Source organism: Oratosquilla oratoria, chromosome 1 (genome assembly GCF_046742065.1).
Source record: "Oratosquilla oratoria isolate Oo_2021 chromosome 1, ASM4674206v1, whole genome shotgun sequence".
NCBI classification, from domain to species: Eukaryota; Metazoa; Arthropoda; class Malacostraca; order Stomatopoda; family Squillidae; genus Oratosquilla; species Oratosquilla oratoria.
The window spans coordinates 119,194,111-119,217,182 of record NC_134777.1 but is presented as its reverse complement, the minus strand read 5'-3'; the positions used below and the strand labels follow the sequence as shown (position 1 = coordinate 119,217,182).

At 39.4% G+C, this 23,072-nt stretch overlaps 1 protein-coding gene across 1 annotated transcript in view; it reads right to left on the bottom strand.

The window, feature by feature from the left end:
* MCU (mitochondrial calcium uniporter) overlaps positions 1-13,411 on the bottom strand; it is a 928,441-nt gene extending 915,030 nt beyond the window's left edge. Inside the window, exon 1 of the mRNA XM_076185749.1 lies at positions 13,389-13,411. The gene's annotated coding sequence lies outside the window, so the exon portion shown is untranslated. The remainder of the gene's footprint in view (positions 1-13,388) is intronic.
* Positions 13,412-23,072: the final 9,661 nt, after the last annotated feature.

Genomic DNA, 23,072 nt, shown 5'->3' with positions numbered 1-23,072 from the left:
ACGAGCATAGTGTAGAAGGACATCTTCCTTTCCTCGACTTAGACATCAGCAAAGAGAGAAAGGGTTTCAACACCAAAGTCTACACCAAAGACACCAATATAGGCCGTTGCCTTAATGCTCGTGGCGAATGCCCTGCAGCCTACAAAAGATCAGTAGCTGCAGCATACGTCAACAGAGCTCTGACACATTGTAGTAGTTGGAGGGAGACGCATAGGGAACTCGACAGGATCAGACAACTCCTTACAAACAACGGATTTCCCGACCAGATGATCGAAGGTGTTATCAAGAAGAAACTTGACCAGTATGCCACACCAGCCCAGGCCCCAAATCAGATCAACAATGAAATCACCATTTACCACCAGAATCACTTTCACAGCCATTATAAGGAAGAGTGTGATGCCATTAAAGGCATTATAAAAAGAGGAGCCATCCCCACAGACGCAGACACAACAATCAACATAAGAATTTACTGTAAGCCAAACCTGACTAGGTCCCTAGTTATGAAAAACAACACAACACCAAAAATCCCGAAGGAGGCCTCTACCAATGTAGTCTATAAGTTTTCTTGCCAGGAGGGCCGCTGTGACGGCTCCTTTTCCTACATTGGTAGAACCTCCACCACACTAAGAAGACGCCTCCAATACCACCGTAACCAAGGCTCTATCTTCCAACACTTTGTTGACCACCACGACATGAAGCCACCACTTAACACTTTAATACACAATACAATTATACTCCACACCGAAACAAATTTCAAAAGACTGCAGATTGCTGAAGCTGTTGCGATTACTACTCAACGGCCCTCCATCAATGTACAGCAAGCTGCAGATTTCATCCTCCCTTCAGCCCGCCCCCAGGAACATCATGCCCAACTAAAACAACAAAATCAAGGTGCATCCGAACCCCAACTAGACCAATACCTTCACCAAAACCCTCAGCAGCTTCAAAATTCCCAGCCCACAGGACCCATAACCAGAAGTCGAGCGAGACTTTCCTCCACAAGCTCCGGAACAAGACTGGTGTCCTTGCCTACCTATCCTAGTGACCTCCCCCAGGGCCCCCTTCCGACTTCGCCCGCTTCCCCAAGTGACCTCCCCCAGAGACTCCTGTCGTCCTCGCCTTCCACTAGTGACCTCACCCAGAGATTTCACTTGACATCTCCTTCTAGTGACCTCACCCAGAAACTTCTAACCTCCAGTGACCTCTCCCAAAAATTGGGATGACCTCTCCCAATACCCTTACCATCCTGCCTTTTAAGGACTGACAGTCGGCCAGAGACCATTCACATTTCCCTTCATCTTCGACGATAGCAGACCTAGTTAGCTTTGATATTATAGTTCTTCTCACCCTGAAGAAGCCTCCGTGAGAGGCGAAAAGACTTAAGTTTTCGGTGATTGTGTCAACAGCTTTTGTACTGTTACCTTGTGTTATTATAACCATTGGCATTCAGCAGCGCCTTTTACTGCACCCTCTTCTCCATGATTTTGAAATCATGAATGATTATGTTCATACTTTGAACTGTGAAGACAAAAGATTATTCTTCAAACTGAAGAATTTGAACCTCAAGATAGCCAAAGCTATTAGCGCAGTTGATTTTAATCAAAATTGTCTACGTGAAAACCTGTGCCCTAGAAATATATATATATATATATATATATATATACATGTATATATATATATATGTATATATATATATATATATACATGTATATATATATATATACATATATATATATATATATGAGAGAATGTGGGTGGGGAAGGGTAAACGAAGATGTGTTGGGAATAGTGTTTATTGCCCTAACGTTGCGACCAACGGTACACTTTAATTCTAAGCCATCAACATCGAGAGACTCGAGGAGGCCAACATGCAGAAATTGAAACGTGGTACAACCAAGGACATATATACACGTGTGTGTGTGTGTGTATTTCTTATTCTTCTTTTCTTTTATTCTTTTTTGTCAGGATATGCTACATCTTTACAATCCTATGGACCTCTCTGGCATGTAAAAGATAACTTTGAATTTTCTCCTTCGTTCATCTATCACTCCAAACACAGAGGGCAAAGGTGACAACTTCGTCCTTCTCCACCAACTCCACCCTCTCCACCACAACCACCCCTGTCCTTCTCCACCACAACCACCCTCACCTCCACTACCGGCCCTATCTAAAAAATCACCCACCACCCCACCTTCCCGGTCACATGCCCCCCCCCCCACCCGGGTCACTCTTCCCCCACCCCCACCCCCTTCACGCCTCCTTTCAATTTCCTGACCAACACATCAACTCTGGGTGGGGGGAGGGGGGACAAACCCGACGTCAATTTCCTCTATCGCTCGTGTGTCCACAATGTGCACTTTGAGGTCGATACAAGAACAGGGCGATTTGGAAAAAAATGAGTGACAGCGTTCTTGTTAAGCCGTGACCTACAGTAATGTCCAACGCGGACCGCTCCCGTAGCTGAGCACTCAACCCGCATTTGACTCCCTCCCCTCCCCCACACCCTCTCCTGTGTCGAGTGGAGCTGGAGGAGGAGGAGGACGAGGGAGGAGTGAAGAGGTGGAGGAGGATGGGGAGAAGGGGGAGGGAGAGGAGGATGGGGAGGGGGAGGGAGAGGAGGATGGGGAGGGGGAGGGAGAGGAGGATGGGGAGGGGGAGGGAGAGGAGGATGGGGAGGGGGAGGGAGAGGAGGATGGGGAGAAGGGGGAGGGAGAGGAGTTGCAGGAGTTGGAGGAGGAGGGGGGAGGGGAGGAGGAGGAGGGGAGAAGGACGAGGAGAAGGATGAGGAGGGGGAAGAGGAGGAGGAGCAAAGGGATGAGGAGGAGGGGAGGAGTAGGAGTAGGGGAGAAGGATGAGGCGGGAAGGAGAGGGAGGAGGGGAGGAGGAGGAGGAGAATAAGCCGGTGGAGGAGTACAAGAGGATGGAGTGTTGAGTCCTGGTATTCCCCCAAGATTCAAATTATCACATATTGATGACGTCACCTCCGAGCAAGGAGTAGACGCTTCAGCCCTGAAGGTATGAGGCAGACAGACAGACTCGAGTCCCACTTGAGGCGAGAAAATATGATACAGAAGTCATTAACGTGAGGTGGAGGGGGAGGGGGGTCGTGGAGGAGTAGCTCGTCGAGTGGTACTTCAGTCGTAAGGGCGCCAGCAAGCTCTCGGGGCAAGACTTGGAGGGTGACCTCGGTCTGTTCCCCCTCGAGGACGAGCAGGGAGAACAAGGCTGGTTCATGAACGCGGCTGGAGGAGGGATGGTTACTCACACACACGCACGCACGCACGCACACACGAGACCATGAGGAGAAATGAAAAGTCAACGTTAAAAAATAAAATAAAATAAAATAAAATAAATCCACATAGATACATTAACTCGACTGCAGTAGCTTTAAGAGATGACACGGCCCAAGCTAAAACCATAATTGAAATCAAAACTACATCTGAAAACTAAATGAACAATAAAATATATATATAATAAAAACAGGAGAGAATAAATGCACCTCCCTTTCCTGTATATAAAAATGTAAACACACGTACACACGCACTGCCACTACGGAGGTCCGGGTTCGAATCCCGCCCAAGGATGAAATAATTTCAGTATCGCTGCGCTGCAAGTCGTTACTCCAACTCTCGTGGACGAGGAGTTGGGTGTGTGTGTGTGTGCGTGTAAGGTCACAGCATTACCCACAGATCGGCCATATATGAGCTCTGAGCTCTCTTCCGGGAGGGAAAATATCTGTTGATCACGAGTCCAACACGTGATCCAAGACCATGGTGAATCACGCACACACACACACATATATAAACACATCGATCACACTTAAGATGCTTGTGTTGTGCGAAATAGAGTTGCCAAAGCGAGGTGCACAGCAAATCGCCTCTTACGGCTACCTCTCATCTCGTGAAGGGGATCAGCTTCAGATGAATAGCAGGCTGAAGGAGGAGGAGGAGGAGGAGGAGGAGGAAGTGGAGTAGAGGACGAAAAAAGCAAAGTGGAAAAGGGAGTGGAGAATACTTACGAAAAGCGCAGGTTATCCACAGAACAGGAAGGAAAGAGTGAAGAGAGAAGGGGAAGGGTCGAAGAGAGAGTGAAGAGGGAAAGTGGGAATGGGAAAGGGGAGTGAGGGAGTGGGAGGGGGAGTGAGGACGTGGGAGGGAGAGTGAGGGCGTGGGAGGGGAAGAGGGAGAGGGAGGCGGAATGAGGGCGTGGGAGGAGAAGAGGGAGTGGGAGGGGGGAATAGGAGTGAAGTAGTGGGAGGGGGAAGAGAGAGTGAGGGAGTGGGAGGGGAAGAGAGAGTGGGAGGGGGGAAGAGGGAGTGAGGGAGTGGGAGGGGGGAATAGGAGTGAAGGAGTGGGAGAGATGAGGGGCGTGGAGTACCTGCATTGACCCTTGATGTGACCTTTATTCGGATTGAGCACACACACATACACTTATCAAAGTGGGACAGAGGAAAAACAAGAGGACATGCAATGAAACTCAAAAAGGATAACTACAGAGGAGACCTGAAAAAGAACATCTTCCCACACAGAGAGTGATAGATATATGGAACAAATTGGATGAAGAAATAGTGTGTGCAAACACAATACAAGAATTCAAGAACAAACTTGATCTTGTGAGATACAAAAACGGGCCACCACGAGCATAGCTCCCCCTTCTCGTATAACACAACTTGGTAAATACACACACACACACACATACTGTACTTTTGTGTACCTGTGGACGTGCATATGCATCACGCCCAGCTCCGAAACTAGTAGACCCGGTCCTACACAAAGATCTCCTTCTTGGGACAAGTTTCCTTATAAGTAGAACTGCATTGGACCAGTGCGTGCGTGCGTGCGTGCGTGCGTGCGTCTAACTGTAGCATACGGAGTTCTTGTAATGCTCGTCGTGTCCCGTCTCTACATCCCTATTTATCAAACTTTGCCGTAAATTAATTTATGTTGTCGGTCTGGGTGTCTATTAATTTAGTTTGTTCCACACGTTATGTGGAAAGCTAAGCTTTCTAATATCTTTTAAGCTTCGCTAGAAAAAAGCACCTATCCTCAATTTGTGTTTTCTCTGCCATTCGTGTGCGTGTGTGCGCGCGCGCGCGCGTGCATGCGCGTTCGTGTGTGTGTTTACCTACGAATCGCCTGATTGTAATTTACAAGAATAGAGCTAACACTCGAGGGGTACCGTCCCTGTCTTCCTCTGTCAAACTGGGCTTCAGATAATTTCAATTCGATTATTTCCTCTTATTATATATTTGCCCGACCCAAAGACATTTTCCCTCTTAATTTGGTCATTTTCAATACTCTGCTTTCCTCGAGAATGACATTAAATTTTCACAGCTCCAACAGTAAAATCTGTCTGGATTTTCTCCAGCAACTGGTAGAGCTAAACCTTGGGCATAGTCTGGACCAAGTGCCAGCCCCCCAGGGCACCTCCTTATGAGGGTGAAGGGTTGACAAGTTTTGAAAATGGACAGCAGGTACCACCTTCTCTCTGCTGTTCATTTTGCAGGGCCAAAGGAGCAGATCGTCAATGGTCCCTCAAAGTTCTAAGTACGTGTGGGTGTGAGTGTGGGTGTATATGTGTATATATATATATATATATATATATATATATATATATATATATATATATATATACATGTGTATATATATATGTATATATATATATATATATATGCATATGTATATATATATATATACATGTGTATATATATATATATGTATATATATATATGTATATATATATATATATATATATATATATATATATATATACACACACACACACATGGATATTTTCCATTTTACGGTATGCAGTTGATTTCAACAACTTAAGAGAGGTAAGAAATTAATATTATATTAATCTGAAACCTAACCTGACCTGACCTAACCTAAAAATTCTGCATCTCATAAAATTGAAAAGACCCATATATATATATATATATATATATATATATATATATATATATATATATATATATATATATATATATATACATATATATTCAGACACACGTGTTGACTGGCTCTAAATTGCTATAGTGGATACAAAAATGAATAAATAAAAAAACTAAATAATGAAATGTTAAGATGACAACTTGTCAAGTTGGACAAAGCGTCTACAACATTTTTAAAGAACTGGAAGAAATATCATCAACCCAACGAAGAAGTTGGATTCGTTCATGACAAGATGTGGACTAATTTTGAGTATTTTCTCAGCAATAACCAGCACTTCTATCCTTGCGGACAATATCACACCAAAGAGGAGCAATCATGGAAGTGATAAAGGAGACCTTTAAGGCGGGCAGCAGAACGGAGGGAGAGTAGAAGTTAAAAGTGATCAACATTTATTTTTTGACTGTAGATTCTTGTAAAAGAATCCTGAGTGACTGGGGCACTGGGATGTCAATGAAGTTCCTAAAATATTGATTACACCCAATTTATGCACTCCACACCTCATACAGGAGGGATGGGGAGGAAAAGAACAGAGTAATGGGGACAAGGAACTGAAGCAAATGTGGAATGTTAAACCAAGTAAATATGACCAATGGCTGGAGTAAATAATAATAATAATAATAATAATAATAATATAATAATAAGTTTATTTGGCATTGAATCAATATACATAAAGTAAAGACAATGAAGAGAACACATAGTTTGAAATAACAATTACAATTGCTGAGGATAACACAAAAAAAGCAAATAAGCTTATTTCCACTGTGGAACAGAGCTGAGGGGAGTTCAATAATTGTAGGAAGCGTGAAACAGAAAGTGGCACAATGCAAATACAAAAGTGATGAGAGATGGGAAATAGAGGTTTTCCAAGAATTCTAAAAATATTTTCTGAAATCAGGTGAATAAAATGAGAAACCCAAAAGAGAAGTCATAGGATTAAAAACAGGAAATGAAGATTGTTGACAAAGTTGAGACTGCAAAAAGATGTAGCAAGGATTTTAGGAATCATCTGCATCATTTAAAAACAGCAACAACTTTTGTATGGATCAGACGTATAGATATATCTTAAGGTCAAGGTGAGGGCGGTTCGAACCCTGCCACTGGCAAAGTTGAACCAAGGGCAAGGTTCATTAAATTCCACGCTACAAAGTCATCTGTGAGGAGCACCGTCCTAGCCTCCCACTAGGGGGGGAGTGTGTGACGTTAAACCATGTTATCATCATCAACACTTCATTACTATAGCTCAATAAAACATGGCTACCTTCCTTACAAGAGAATGAAGCTTTTGGTATTAATAAGAGAACAAAGAACTCCTTCCAGTAGGCCCTCTCCTACACAGAGAAGATATATCAAGATAAATACCTTTTGCTAACGAAAGGAGCATACGCACTGATAAGTGGCTGCCAGGATAGAAGGTACGGAAAAAGTAAACAAATTATATTTCAGCACAACAGTATGTGCTAAACTGCTTCATAGAATATTGTCTCAAAAGACAGTTACAGTGCATTGCTGTGGTATGCCAAGCTTCAAACTTGCCTTGCATATACAAAAACTCTGGTTCAGTTGTATTTCACCCTTCATCATCGAGTTTGTCCCTCAAGTGACTAAAACCTTCTGGCAAAAAAAAAAAAAAAATATATATATATATATATATATATATATATATATATATATATATATATATATATATATATATATATATATATATATATATATATATATGACAATAAAATGACCCAAGGGCACCCAGAGTGAAGAAAGAAGAGCTACCTAATTTGGACAGGGTTAACAGTGCAGGTTAAATTCTCATAAAACAGCCTGACAGAGGCCACAATACAAGGCAGTGCCATCCCACCCAGACAGTATCAAGATCAAAATCATTCACCTGAAATTTCATTTAAATAATGTCATTTAATATTTTTTCCCCAAAACAGTGGTCTAGATACATATGTAGTGACTGCACAGAATTATTCTATGTATACATATAACCCATCTCGAATGTCCATCTTTATGCAATCAATACTTTTGAGACTTTAGCAACACTCATAAAATAAGCTCAGTCATGCTGTTCTTTTATGGAGACAAATCTCCACTCACAAAGAAATGCTAAGTCACTCTTTAACTTTAATCTATCTCTCATGTCTCTGATTCTTCTTGAATCTATCCTGAGTAACTCCTATGACACAAACTTTTCTTTTCCTACATTCACTAAATGAGGTGGAGCAGACTGGGACCTTTCCCTCCCCCTTTTCTGTACTTTTCTTCTGTGAGGAGACAAGGCATGCTTTGACTTGGCTACCCCTATTACAAAGGGGAAAAAGCAACTGGTATACCTTAGTCAACACAATATGGATATATCTAATATGCAAATTCAAACATAGGCAACTGACCTTGTCTCCAATTCCCCATTTTATGAAGGAGAAGAAGAAGAAGAAAAAATTATGTAAGTTGTGTAAGGCTATTACTACGGTATGTATATTACCAGTTTATATTTTATTGTATTTTATGAAAATATCATTTCAGTATTCCCTCCATACAAATGCACACTATATGAAATACATCCCTCAACACATTTGGAAGGACCAAGGTATACAATATATACATTACATATCTACTACATCTATATACAATGATGAGGACAATCACCCCAACATCCATCTCCTAAGTTCATCCGCCTGGAGGTATGACCTTGAAAGAACAGACACCATCTCCATATCCAGCCTGAACTCTGTCTCTCTCATACATACATACATATACCAAAGGCATTTTTTCCCCCTTACAAGGGAGGTAGCCAAAAGATAAAGGCATAGAAACTACTCCCACCCATTCCATCCCTAACATACTCCACTCCCCTCTACCCTCTTCCCTCCCTCTTATCTTGGCACCACCTATGTCAACTTTAATTATTTTTCCACAAATTTGGTACCAAAACTGGGTACCAGCAAACAAAGCCCCAACAAGACAGGTCTTGGAAAGATTCATCACCCATGTTTCCTACGAGAGAGAACCAGGCAACAGATGGATTGATTGAGGACAGCTGACAACGAGCAATTGCTCCCCTCCTCCCACTAATTGGTGACATGGAAAGCCCCACACTTGCTCAATGCAGACAATTGTTTTTTGTCTCCTCTTGCAGGGGCTGAAGGACAATCCCAAGTCTGCTGTCAGCCGCTTGGTTCAGCTAAACTTTGAGCAGCAATTAATATATAATTGAATAATTTGCACTCCCTCATGTACAAATATACTGACAATTCCAAATACTTTATACTTGAGAAAAAAAAATTAATTTCTAGTTATCGAAGATGACTATTTATGCATGTCACTGGTCATACATAGATGCTAAGTGCAACTTCTTTGATTTGTTACTACAACCCAAACAGTCCTATAAGCCTTGCCTCCTACTCGAATAATTTCCAAATGACTGATGTTATTTTTGTTTGATATATTTGGAGGGATGGAGGGATGAAGGGATGGAGGGATGGAGGGAGGGAGGGAGCAAGGAAGGAAGGGATGGAGGGAGGGATGGAGGGAGGGAGAGAAAATAAAATCAAACCATGAAATAATCTAATATTATGATTTTGTCTTGAAAACATTACTTGATGACAAAGGAAGCCATCAAAATGTGAAGGTGACAAGGCTTGACGGATTGATTGACTGGCAGTGATAACAAATATTATGTCCCAATTAGTTGAAATATCAGCTGTTAGTATGTGAGGCATGTGTCTTGAAAGATTTTCTAGATTATTAACTGAAACTTATATCAGCTAATTTCACTTTGTCCATGACCTAGACTTATTCTTTACTTCTGATCTGACTTGACTGTTTTAGATCTGACCTAGTTATAAAGATTATGTTTATATTAATTATCTAATAGAGACAGAAGTATAAAGCAAAATTATACAAAAAAAAAAAATAATAATAATACAGAATAGATTTTCATGATTCTAAAATTTGATTGAGAGAGAGAGAGAGAGAGAGAGAGAGAGAGAGAGAAAAAAAAAAAAAGGCATTGAGGCTGGGTCCATACAGGTTCATTGAATAAATAATAAATATTTTACCTGGAGTTAGTTTGTATATTTTCCCTACATAACCTAATTTGCTCCTGACTGACTTCTCAACTCCAACTTGACTCTACAACTCTTAGTGTTAACTGGGTAAATTATCATAAATTACAAAGGATTACAAGGGCGGAACATGCTGACAGGAGACCTTTTGGTCCATAACTAGGTTGGATGTGGAAAAAATATAATAATGATAAATAAAAACAAATAAATAAAAATTATAATAATATAAATAATAATAAATAAAATAATTTGTACCACATGGAGATGGCAATTTTTTTTATCATTCCCTGGGCAGAGATGACATATCCTTCCTTACAGATCCCTATTCTCATTAAACTTGTGAAAAAATGTAGAATGTAAGAGTGGGGAGGATAGGATAAGGTTGTAAATCAATTATTTCATTACAATGAAGTACCTTAAACTATATAAAAAAAGAAATCATCCAAATTTAATCAGAATAATATCTGTATTGGACATACAAGCTGAGGAGATTAATTGAGGTTTTGATCCCCTTTGGTACAATAACATTCCTTTAGATCAGTGGCTCCCAAACTTCTTTTTTTTTTTACAGCTTTACAACTATACGTACTGCGTTAACATTAATCCTAATGCTGGGTACCACAATGTTTTCTTTATTTTATTTATCTATTTTTTGTCACCCCTCCATTACCCCCGAAAATTTGTTACCTCCCCCCTGGGAGTAATTTACCCCCAGTGTGGGAACCACTGCCTTAGATGAATAAAACCCATCAAGCAGGTAACCATCAATGGTCCCACATTCTCTAATAGAGCACTAGATTCTGTACTTCACCAGACTTCCCCAGAAATCTACCTAGCAGAGAAACCACTCCAAAGACAAGTAAGAACTGCACTGGCAGACCTACAGTCAAGTCACCACCTCAGTTGGAAACAACACCAACACAGACTTGGTCTGGTAAAAAAATGTATCAATCAATCGGTTGACCCAGATCTCTCTTGCAGGAGACCCATGGCTCCCAGGTAATGGCAACATCCACTGAATTGGCCCAAATTCACTTAAAAAAATAAAATAAAATAAAAATAAAAATAAAAATAAATAAATAAAATAAATAAATAAAATGAAATGAATAAAATAAATAAATAAATAAAAATAAATAAATAATGTGCTCTTGTTCAGCCATGTCTAGGGGCATTGCAGGATGTGTTTGGTATCTTCTGTGTGATGGTTGCATCTTGGGCAGTTTGTTTCTGTGGCCAGACCTAATCTGTACTGGTAATGTTTTAAAGCTGGATGGTAACCTGAACACAGTCATGCTGGAATGACTTTTGTTTCTCTTGGGAGGGTCCTTTCATGCTAATATCTTGAGGAAGTTGTGGGTATAGGCAGTTCAGTGGTTGGTCTTCAAGTACTTCTTTTGTGACCCAAGTCTGGATGTGTTTTTGGATGGATTTGCTGTGTGATTCAGGTGATAGGTTGCCTATGTTTGAATAGTATGTTGCCTTTTTTTTCTAACTCTGTTGTGTTTGTGTTATGTAACAGCCACCAAACAAACAACACAAAACACTTTATACTGAACTGTTCTCCACTCACTTCAGACATCTCCACAAAGTCTCTTCAATAAAATGACTTACATAAAACATGGCAAAAGAAACACGGACTGGAAGTGAAGCGTTTAATCCTGACGTTTCGTCAATTGACTTTCTTTGAGAAAGTCAACAAACTAAACATCAGATATAAATACTTCACTTCTAGTCCATCTTTCCTTTTCCGTACTCATGCAACTTGTTCACATGGATATCAATTTTCAAATAACTTACAGACTAAACCAAAGCCATGGTCAGTTTCAAGAAGGCTACAGGTCTCCCAAAAGAGAATGAAGTCAATGAACTGATTGATCAATTAGCTATGTGAAGACTCTCTATCAGAATAATAAAGCCTTCACCAACTAGCAATACTGGGCAGTGTGACTTTTAAATATATTTCTTAGCTACAGCCAGGATATTCTATTCCGCTGTCAAGATGCCTCGTCCCATTAAAGGGCAACCCATTGTCTTGGGTAAAATTCTAGAATCAATCCTCTTATTTGCTCCAGTAGTTTTCTATTCTTTTTTTTCATGATATATATTTGTTACTCATTAAAAGCAACATGAAATATATAACAACTGTTCCAAGGCTTTATTTTAGGGATAAAGTGAGCAAATACCTACTAAAGAGTTCCAATGAGTCAGATTATGGTAGGTTTGCTCATGACCTTAGTGGCAAATGATTGGGCAGAATACCTGGCCAAAGGATAAGGCTGGTAAGGTTAGGTTAACTAGTGGTCACAACAGAGGGTTGACGGTAAACACATATCCCCTCAAGGGTTTAACCTATTGTAACTTTATGCAAATTACAATTACAGATGCATATAACCATGCTTTACATGGAAATACTAAGGGCAATATTATGCTTTTTTCATACCCTTGTTCTTCTGTGTTTGCTTCGCATTTCATGAATGCTATGGAGGATACTAGTGTCAGTTCAATAGAGGAAAGACTTGTTGCTAGTGTTTGGGCACATGATCGTGTTTGGAATAGGACAACTTCAGAAGTTAACGAAAAAATCATCAAATAAATTCTGAGGTAGGTATTCCATGGCTATGTAATATTATTCCCATTGAATAGAGTCATTAACATGGAGAAAGATCCCTTAAAGAATGTGGAGTACAACAAAACTATGCACTAAATAACAGAACAACATGGGCATATAAACTTTGCTTATGGATTTTTTACCCACTCTGTAGAAACATACCATATATATGCTTAATATATTGAAATAAAATATTCATTGCAGAGGTGTAACATATACGAAAATAAGATGGTATCAAAATGATAACATCTTCTGCAATATTTAGTAAACACAAGGTATTCCCAAGAACCTAATAATAGACACTGACATCATACCCAGCTGTCACTTGGCTGTCATCCATAAACAATGCCATCTAAAAACTTCATATATTTCCTTCTATTGATGTATAATATTATATTATTACAAAAGTACTTCTAAACCGCCTGTTTTGCAAAATAATTTTCTCAATATTTCTTTCAAGGGTGTGCCCGTTATCTGACCTCGAGCGTCCAGTTAATTGTCAAAATATTTTGCTGTACCAACATCATTAAAAAATTATTACATTTAAAACGAGTCAATATTATTCATATGAATGACGAATTTATATTCAATAAAAGTCCGACATAAAAGTTGTCGGATGTTTTCACGTGGCTCTGTGTACAACTTAAACGCCTACCGGACCCACATTCATAACACCCAAATTTCAAACATAATTATTTGTTCCCATTATAATATTTCCGTTTGGATCCCACACTTTATGAATAAGTTCACTATAACTTTACATACCTTTAAACTGCTGCAGAATGCTAACTCCCATTTAGAAGGAACAATAAGTTGCCTAAATAACGTTGATCTTATCATTTTGTCACTACACTACCGATGTAAACAATGATCAGCTGCGTAAGTTTTCTTCGGTTGCTACTACTGTCAGAGAAAACGGAGTAAATAACAGGAGAAACATTTTGGGAATTAAATATTTATATTTTTTTCAGCTCTATAGAATGTCTGTTGTTACACCCACCCAAATATGCAAGTATTCATTTGTATATTTGTATTTCTCTCTGTACTTATTTATTCTTATTTTATTTCCTTATTTAAATCAACATTATTTTTCTAAAGAGGGTAGCCAGCTATTGTCCGCCCTCACGGCTGTCAGAACAGTAGCCACTCCCCTAAATGGAGTAGCTGAGTCCAACATCCTGACTGTGCCTAACTGTACCAGTAAAGACCCTGATATCAAATAAGAGACATGACACAGGGGAATTAAAAGAAGCACTATGCCTTTCTTTCACTGTGAATCGAACTCGCTATAAATGATGATTTAGCAATCAGGCAATTGACCAATACAGCGGAACAGTATATTTACCTAAATGTAATATAAAGAATTGAAGTTATCTATTTGTTTATTAAATTATTTATTTATTCACATCTGTCTATCATTATATTTACTTATTTATTCATTTGTCTATTCGTTTATTTGTTTATTAATCAATTATGCCCTCTCAATATTCTTTCATTTCATTCGTACAGATCATCTCCGTCTATTTTCCTCATTCTAGTCAGCATTACATAAATAACTATCACATTATATCTCTATTTTTTCTTTATTTTTTCTCGTATAGATAATATAAACATTGCTTATCTAATCTTTTCTAATACGTGTTGTCAATCAGCTTCATTGTCGCCCTCTGTATGTACTTAATTCACTAGTCTTGAACAATGTGCTAGACACGTGATCGACAGCAAATACCCTTCCGCATGAGAGATCACTACTCATCCTGACACTTGTTGGCCGGGCTGTCAGTCTCTTTATCATTCTCTGTCAGGAGAATTTTTTTTTTCACTTTCTGAAAGATCTCCCCCTTTCTTTGAGTAATTTCCTTCGTCTAATCTGTCCATTGTTTCCTGTATTTTATCTTCTGTCTCCCATGACCTCGTGATGCCCTCCTGTCACAGTCCGAGAGGTCTTCTCTGTCAGTTACAAAGGATTACAAAGGCGGAGCATGCCGATAGGAGACCTTTTGGTCCATAACTAGGTCGGATGCGAAAAAATATAGTAATGACAAAAAATAAAATAAAATAAAAATAAATAAATAATAATATATACAACAATAAATGAAATAAATGCATAGGTATAGTTAAATGATAAACAGGTATAATAGTAGATAATAATAAAATTACAGATAAATGATAATGAATTGAAATAAAGCAAAGAATAAATAAACAGACAAATAATAACAAACAAATAAGCAAATAATATAAAATAAATGGCAGTCATTACAGCGTCTCGCTTAGGTATTTATCTTCTCCGTCACTGATCTGAACGCTGTAATTGTCACCTCTTTCTCTTCTTTCTTCTAGTCCAGTGGTTCCCAAACTGGGGGTTAAATTACCCCGTAGAGGTAATTTAACAATTTGTCGGTGGTAATGTAGGGATAACAGAAAAAAGTTAAGAATTCTGAAAATCAAGAAAAAATTTCGGTACCTGTCATAAGGATTAATGAACTTAGTATTAGAATGTAAAGTTCTGAAGTAAACCTATTATAATTAAGTAGTAAAATTAAATCGAATAATAGTAAACATCAAAAACTAATATACAGTATTAGAAAAGAAGAAATATGTATCTAAGTGTGCAAACGTTGCCAGGTTGATACCTTCAACCACGAAGCCAAGCATTCCTCAATTAGCTTCTTCAAGCATGCAACTCCATCCATCTCACTGATGTTCTCGACATCTTTGGCAATAGTCATTAGAGATTCACAATGTTCAAATACGATAGATAAATTAAAATATCTCTTGTGTTTTGATTTAGCCATATATATCAATGTTGACAGCATTATGTGATAGGGGTGACATACTTAATGTAGCATGTTAAATTGGGTAACATGCTGAAAAAGTTTGGGAAACACTGTTCTAGCCACTGTTTTGTTCATTTACTTATTCATTTATTTATATATTTATTTATCTATCTATCTATTCATTTATTTATTTGTTTTATTTATTTTTTGTTATCACAGTTTATCTATTTTTTGTCTGTTTCCAATATTTTGCATTTATGTGCTGTACATATCTTTGTAACAACATCCAGTCATCCTCATCATTTATTCTTCTCATAATCTTTGCATCCACAAACATGTTATTGTGGCTTGGCATACTTTCTATCAAGTCATAATTAAGGCATTCCGGATCTGTACGTGTTTAACAGAATACAAAGTAGTGAATATCTTTGGATCACGTGTTGGACTCGTGATCGACAGATATTTCCCTCCCGGAAGAGACCTCAGAGCTCGTATATGACCGATCTATGGGTAATGCTGTGTCCTTACACGCGCACACACACACACACACACACACACACACACACACACACACACACACACACACACACACACACACACACACACACACACACACACACACACACACACACACACACACACACACAACTCCCCGCCCACGAGAATTGGAGTGACGACCCGCAGCGCAGCGATACTGAAATTATTTCATTCCTGGGCGGGATTCGAACCCAGACCTCCCTTGTGGCAGCCGGGAACTCTACCAGCTGCGCCACGTGTGTGTGTGTGTGTGTGTGTGTGTGTGTGTGTGTGTGTGTGTGTGTGTGTGTGTGTGTGTGTGTGTGTGTGTGTGTGTGTGTGTGTGTGTGTGTGTGTGTGTGTGTGTGTGTGTATGTGTACGTATTTCTGTGTGAACATGTACACCGTGATCACTGTTTGATCATTCGCACTCCTTGCACGTTCGCTTTGTGAGGCCTCCAGGTTGAATGACCCTCCCGTGGCTTAGGCTACCAGAACACATTCAGGGGCACGTCTTTATCAATGATACCCATACGGACCAGAGTCACTCAGCATTCTTTTATGACCAGAGACGTATCTCCACTAATATATATACAGTATGTATACATGCATATATGTATATATATATATATATATATATATATATATGTATACATATATTTATGTAACTATATGTATATATAAGGATTACAAAGGATTACAAATGCGGAGCATGCCGACAGGAGACCTTTTGGTCTATATCTAGGTCGGATGCGAAAAAAGAATCATACATACATACATATACCAAGGCTTTTTCCCCCTTACAAGGGAGGTAGCCAAAAAGGGAAAGGCATAAAATCATTTCCACCCATTCCATCCCTGAATACACTCCACACCCCTCCACCCTCCCTCTTATCTGAGCACCTCCTGGATGATGGGTCATCCCTGCACCTTGTCCATTGCCCTGGGTCAGAAGCAGTGTCGCAAGACACAGCACATCCACAGCAAGGCCACTTCATTAAATCGGCGACCCCCCCTCTCCGTCCCCCCATTGCATTAAAGGAGAAGACAGGGAGAAATCCCTTCGGGCTGCGTCAAATTTTGCTCACACATACTACCTCAACCCCCATCCACCCGCCCATTCCACCTCATGCAATCACAACATCATCCATATACAACCATTCTCCATTCACCCCTGTCTTCTGTCCTCTCCCGTCCTTCCTCAACAGACATTCCCCTCTTCCCCAAAGCCCCCTTCACCCCATCCATCCACATCATCCTAGGACGTCCCCTCATGTTCACTCCCTCCACATCTGCCTTCCATACCTCTTTTACTAGTCTTTCTTCACTCATTCTTTCCATGTGTCCAAACCATCCTAATATTCTTTCATCAACCCTATCTCCCAGCTCCTTTTCCACCGATGTTCTCCTCCTCACTTCCTCATTTCTCACTCTATCTAGCCTAGTAACCCCATCATACTTCTCAGACACCTCATCTCAAACACATTCAAACTCCTTCTCTCTTCTTCTCTTATGTTCCATGTTTCTGCCCCATACAGTGCTGTTGGCACAATCACTCCTTCATACAGTCTCCTCTTAGCATCCATTCCCAAATGTCTATTCCTCATTACACTCTTAAATCCAAGAAGGGATTTACTCGCTTCTCTCAATCTACATTCTACCTCCACCTTCACTCCACCTTTTCCTGCCACATTTGCACCCAAGTATCTAAAACTATCCACTTCCTCCAGTCGCTCTCCCTTAATGCTCACTTCCAGTCTACTGCCACTTTCACCCCTTGTACATCTCATCACCTTACTTTTACCCACATTTATCTTTAGCTTTCTTCTATCACATACTCTCCCAAACTCTGCCACCAACTTCCTCAATCCCTCCTCCGATCCTGCCACAAGCGCAGTGTCGTCAGCAAACAACAGCTGGCTCACCTCCCACTTTTCTCCATTTTCTTTAACCATCTCCAATCCCTGACCCACTACCCTTGAATTTACCTCTCGCACCACCCCATCCATGTATAAGTTGAACAGCCAGGGCGACATAACACATCCTTGACGAAGTCCCACCTTTACCTCGAACCACTCACTCTCTCCATTTCTAATCCTGACACAAGCTCTACTACTCTCATAAAAACTCTTGACAGCTCCCAGAAGCTTTCCTCCTATCCCGTATATCTGCATAACCTCCCACAGTGCCTTTCTGTCTACCCTATCATAAGCCTTTTCCAGATCCATAAAAGCCCAAAAAACATCCTTCCCCTTTCCTATAGCTTTCTCACATATCTGTCTTACCACAGAAATCTGATCTACACAACCTCTACCTGTCCTAAATCCACACTGTTCCTCACCAATTACTCCTTCTGTTCCTCTCCTAATCCTCTCAATCAAGATCCTCCCATAAGCCTTCCCAACTACACTTAACAAGCTAATCCCTCTGAAACTACTACATTCACATTTGTCCCATTTTCCCTTGTAAAGAGGAACTATACAGGCACTCCTCCAGTCCTCCGGCACTCTACCCTCTCTCCAGCAAACATTAAATAACCTCACCAGCCAGTCCACCATCACTGTACCTCCCTTTTTCAGACATTCTGCATGGCATCCATCCAGACCAGGTGCCTTACCTGCTTTCATCATCTTAACAACTGCCTTCACCTCATCCTTCCTTATTTCTCTTCCATTCTCCTCACTCCTCACTCTCATTTTCTTCGCATTTCCCACTGCAACTATCTTTCCCTCCCTATCCTCCTTCACATTTAGCAACTCCCTAAAATATTCTGCCCATCTTCCCCTTACTGCCTTCTCTTTCATTATCATCTCTCCATCTGCACCTTTTACCTTTTCTTCTCTATTTGATTCGCCTCCTCTTCCTCTCTTAATTTCTTTCCAAAACATCTTTTTATTACTTTCAAAATTTTCTGTCATACTCTTACCCCGTTTCACATCTGCTCTCCTCTTTGCCTCCTTTACCTTTTGCTTTACTTCTCTTTTCTTTTCTTTGTACCTCTCATATGACTCCCTCATCCTATTGTGTAACCAATCCTGATAATAATAGATTAATAAATAAAAACTATACTAATGTAAATAACAAATAAATACATAAATAAATGCATAGGTATAGTTCAATAATAAACAAACAGGTAAATAGTAAATAATAATAGATTGATGTATAACTAATAATATATGAGAATCAAACAGATAAATAACAAAACAAAAACAAATAATATGAAATAAATAATAATCATTACAGCATCTTGCTTAGGTGTTTATCTAAATGATTTTTAAAGCTTCGAACTGAACTACATTGCACTATCTGTGCAGAAAGTTTATTCCATTCATTAAATACACGGTCGGCGAAGTTGTTTTTACCTACTTCCAAAATGAATCTATTTCCGGACAGTTTGAGACCATTGTTTCTTGTCTGATTCTCATTCAATGTGAAAATTTTGTCACTTTTGATGTTGTCAATTCCCTTTAGAATTTTAAAGACCTGTATCAAGTCACCTCTGAGTCTACGCTTTTTTTAGGGAAAACAGATTCATACTCGTATGTTTTAGTCGATTTTCGTATGATTTATTTTTGATATTTGGAATTAGTTTTGTGGCTCGCCGTTGTACTTTTATATATGTATATATATATATATATATATATATATATATATATATATATATATATATATATATATATATATATATAAAAGACCGGAGACGGGGAATCTACGTAAATATTACGATTGCAAAATGCAATCCTCTTCAGTGGTTTTCACGTGATTGACAATTGTGTGATTACATTTTTCACCTGTGATACACACACACACCACACACACACACACACACACACACACACATACACACACACACACACACACACACACACACACACACACACACACACATATATATATATATATATATATATATATATATATATATATATATAAATTAGTCTTGACATAAACTCTCTCTTCACTAACATCAATGTTGATGATGTTCTTACATTTTTATAATCCAGACTGCAACAGTTTTAGGACAATTTCCCCTTTCCAGTCAACAGAGTCATTGATTTAATTCGCCTTTGTGTTTCTTCCAATGTTTTTTCCCTCCAGGACCAATTCTTTAGACAGAAATTTGGTTGCAGCATGGGTTCTAATTTATCTCCTGTTTTGGCCAATATATATATATATATATATATATATATATATATATATATATATATATATATATATATATATATATATATATATATATATATATATAAAACATCTTGTGTTGTCCATCTTTCCATCCTTTCTTCCTTCCACCTTTATGGTGCGATATTGTGGCCAAGGACAGAAGCGCTGGTTATTACCCACACGTTGCTAAAATCGTGAGAGGAGGGCCACGAAATGACGAAGATGAAACAGTGTTTCATTGGCAAATAACCAGCGCTTCTATCCATGGAGGGAAATATCTGAGCGAAGAGGGGGAGTCGGTCGCAGAGGAGGAGGAGGAGGAGGTCAAGGAGGGAGAGAGAGAGAGAGAGAGAGAGAGAGAGAGAGAGAGAGAGAGAGAGAGAAGGAGAGAGAGAGAAAGAGAGAGATAATACTAGAACGGGGGGCAGAGTAGATGTTCACAGTGATAATTAATACCATATTTCATTTATCTTTTCACTTATCTATTTATTTATTTATTAATTTATTCGTTCATTTATTTGCTTTTATTCATAATTTATTTATTCCTATATTTCTATTTCATTACTACTTTATTCTTATTTGTTTTATTCATTTATTTATTTATTGAGTGGCGACGTCTTCCTAAAGAATAATAAAACGACCACCCGGTGCTAAGTGGTTAGCGTCTTGGGCTGCACCCCCTTCGACACCTTGGGGTATGTGTGTGAGCCTCGGAGATGAATATAATCACCTGGCGGCAGCCAGAGTAAGAGAAGAAAATGGTCACTGTCCAGATGACGTGGCGGTGAGTGAGCAGCAGACGAACCTACCAAATAGTTGGAGAACTGATCCGCCCTTGATCGGCGTCTGCAGCAGCTGTTCTTGAATTGGCCGGGTGGGGGAGGTACAGAAATATTATCGGGCCTAATGGACCTTAGTCACGCAGCATTCTTTTTTGATTGCAGACTAACCATAAATATGTGTGTGTGACCCAGGGCAGTGGACAAGATGCAGGGATGACCCGTCATCCAGGAGGTGTCAAGATAAGAGGGATTGAAGAGGGTAGAGGAGAGTGGAGTATGTAGGGGATGGAATGGGTGGAAGTGGTTTCTATGCCTTTGTTTTTTGGCTACCTCCCTTGTAAGGGAGAAAAAGCCTTTGGTATATGTATGTATTTACATATATGTATATATATGTATATATATATATATATATATATAAATATATATACATATATATATATATATACATAACTTTAATTTCTTCCATCCTTTCGTTCTACCATCTCTCTGACTTCACCTCTTCGGCTTGATAATATTGTCCCTAAGAATAGAAGCGTTGGTTATTGGTGATGAAATTATTTTTAAACAGTTGCCATTTATATATATTTGAAAGTAAACGTAAATTGCAGAATATACATCCTTTCCAATTACAGCTACGAGAAAGCCGCAGAGGTGAGATACAAGTCTAGAGGGACATCCGCTAAAAATAAATTCTTTTGTTGGTGTTGCTTGACAACTTGGACTCTGTGATATTTCTTCTATGTGTTTCATTATCTATTCAATATTTCGTGTGCTTATATTTGTTTTTATTAATCTATTTATTTGTTTATCTGTTCATTTATCTACTTTTAATTATGTATTTGTTCATCTAAATAGATCTATCTACTTATATATCAATTTATTCCACTTTAAAAGGCGCGTACCTAGTCCCACCTATTCCACTCCCATCCACCACCCTTTCCTCCCTCTCATCTTAGCTCCTCGTGGATGACGGGTCATACCTGTATCTCGCCTAACGCCCTGGTTCAGAAGCAATGTAACAAGACAGAGTACATCCACAGAAAGGCCGCTTCACTTAATCGGCGACCTCCCTCCCTTCCTCTCCGTCTCCTCATGAAGAAAATAGAGAAGACGGGGAGATATCCCCTCGGGCTGCATCAAAATATCATTCACACATAGTCCCTCCCTTCCCCACCGTACCCGCTCCCTCCCATCCTTGCATCACAGTATCATCTATACCTAACCATTCTCCATTCATCCCTATTTCCTTTCCCCTTTCCTTCCCCAAGAGACATTCCCCTCTTGCTCAAATCCCCTTTCCCCCCATCCATCCATCTCATCCTCGATCCTTTCCTCAAGTTCACTTCATCCACCTCTGCCTTCCACATCTCTTTTACTAATCTTTCTTCACTCGTTTTTTTTCCATATGTCCAAACCATCCCAGTACTGTTTCATCAGCCCTATCTTCCATCTCCTTTTCTACCCCCGTTTTCCTCTTCACTTCCTCTTTCCTCACTCTATCCAGCCTTGTAAACCCCTACCATACTTTTCAGACATTTTATCTCAAAAACATTAAACTTCTCTTAAATTCCAAGTCTCCGTCCTATGCAACGTCGTCAGCACAATCACACCTTCATATGATCTCCTCTTTGTATCCATTCCCAGATGCCTATTTCTCATGACACTTTTTAATCTTGCAAGACATTTACTTACTTCTCTCGGTCTACAATTTACCTCCACCTCCACTCCTCACTTTCCTGCCACGTGCGACCCCAAATACAACTACCCACTTCCTCCAACCTCTCTCCTTTCAGACTTACTTGTACTTCCAGTCCGCAGCCATCCTCTCTCCTTGTACATCTCATCACCTTCCTTTTACCGACATATACCTTCAACGCTCTCCTACAGCACAATTTCCCAAACTCCGTCACTAACTGCCTTAATCTCCCTATATACTAAATAGATACTAGATACTAAATAATATTTAAGTAAATAGATGACGCACATGGATAAATAAACAAATAAAAATATTTAATTCTTTTGTTGCGCAGCTTTTCTCATTTCAGTAAAATAATTTTCAGGCACCCAGAACACATGTAAAAGGATTAATTAAGGATAATTACTTCCGCTTCATTCCAAATATGAGTCAAGTTCAGTAAAATAGTATAAATACATAACAACAACGACAATAGTAATAGTACTAACACCACACAGGATTTTATCTTAACTGA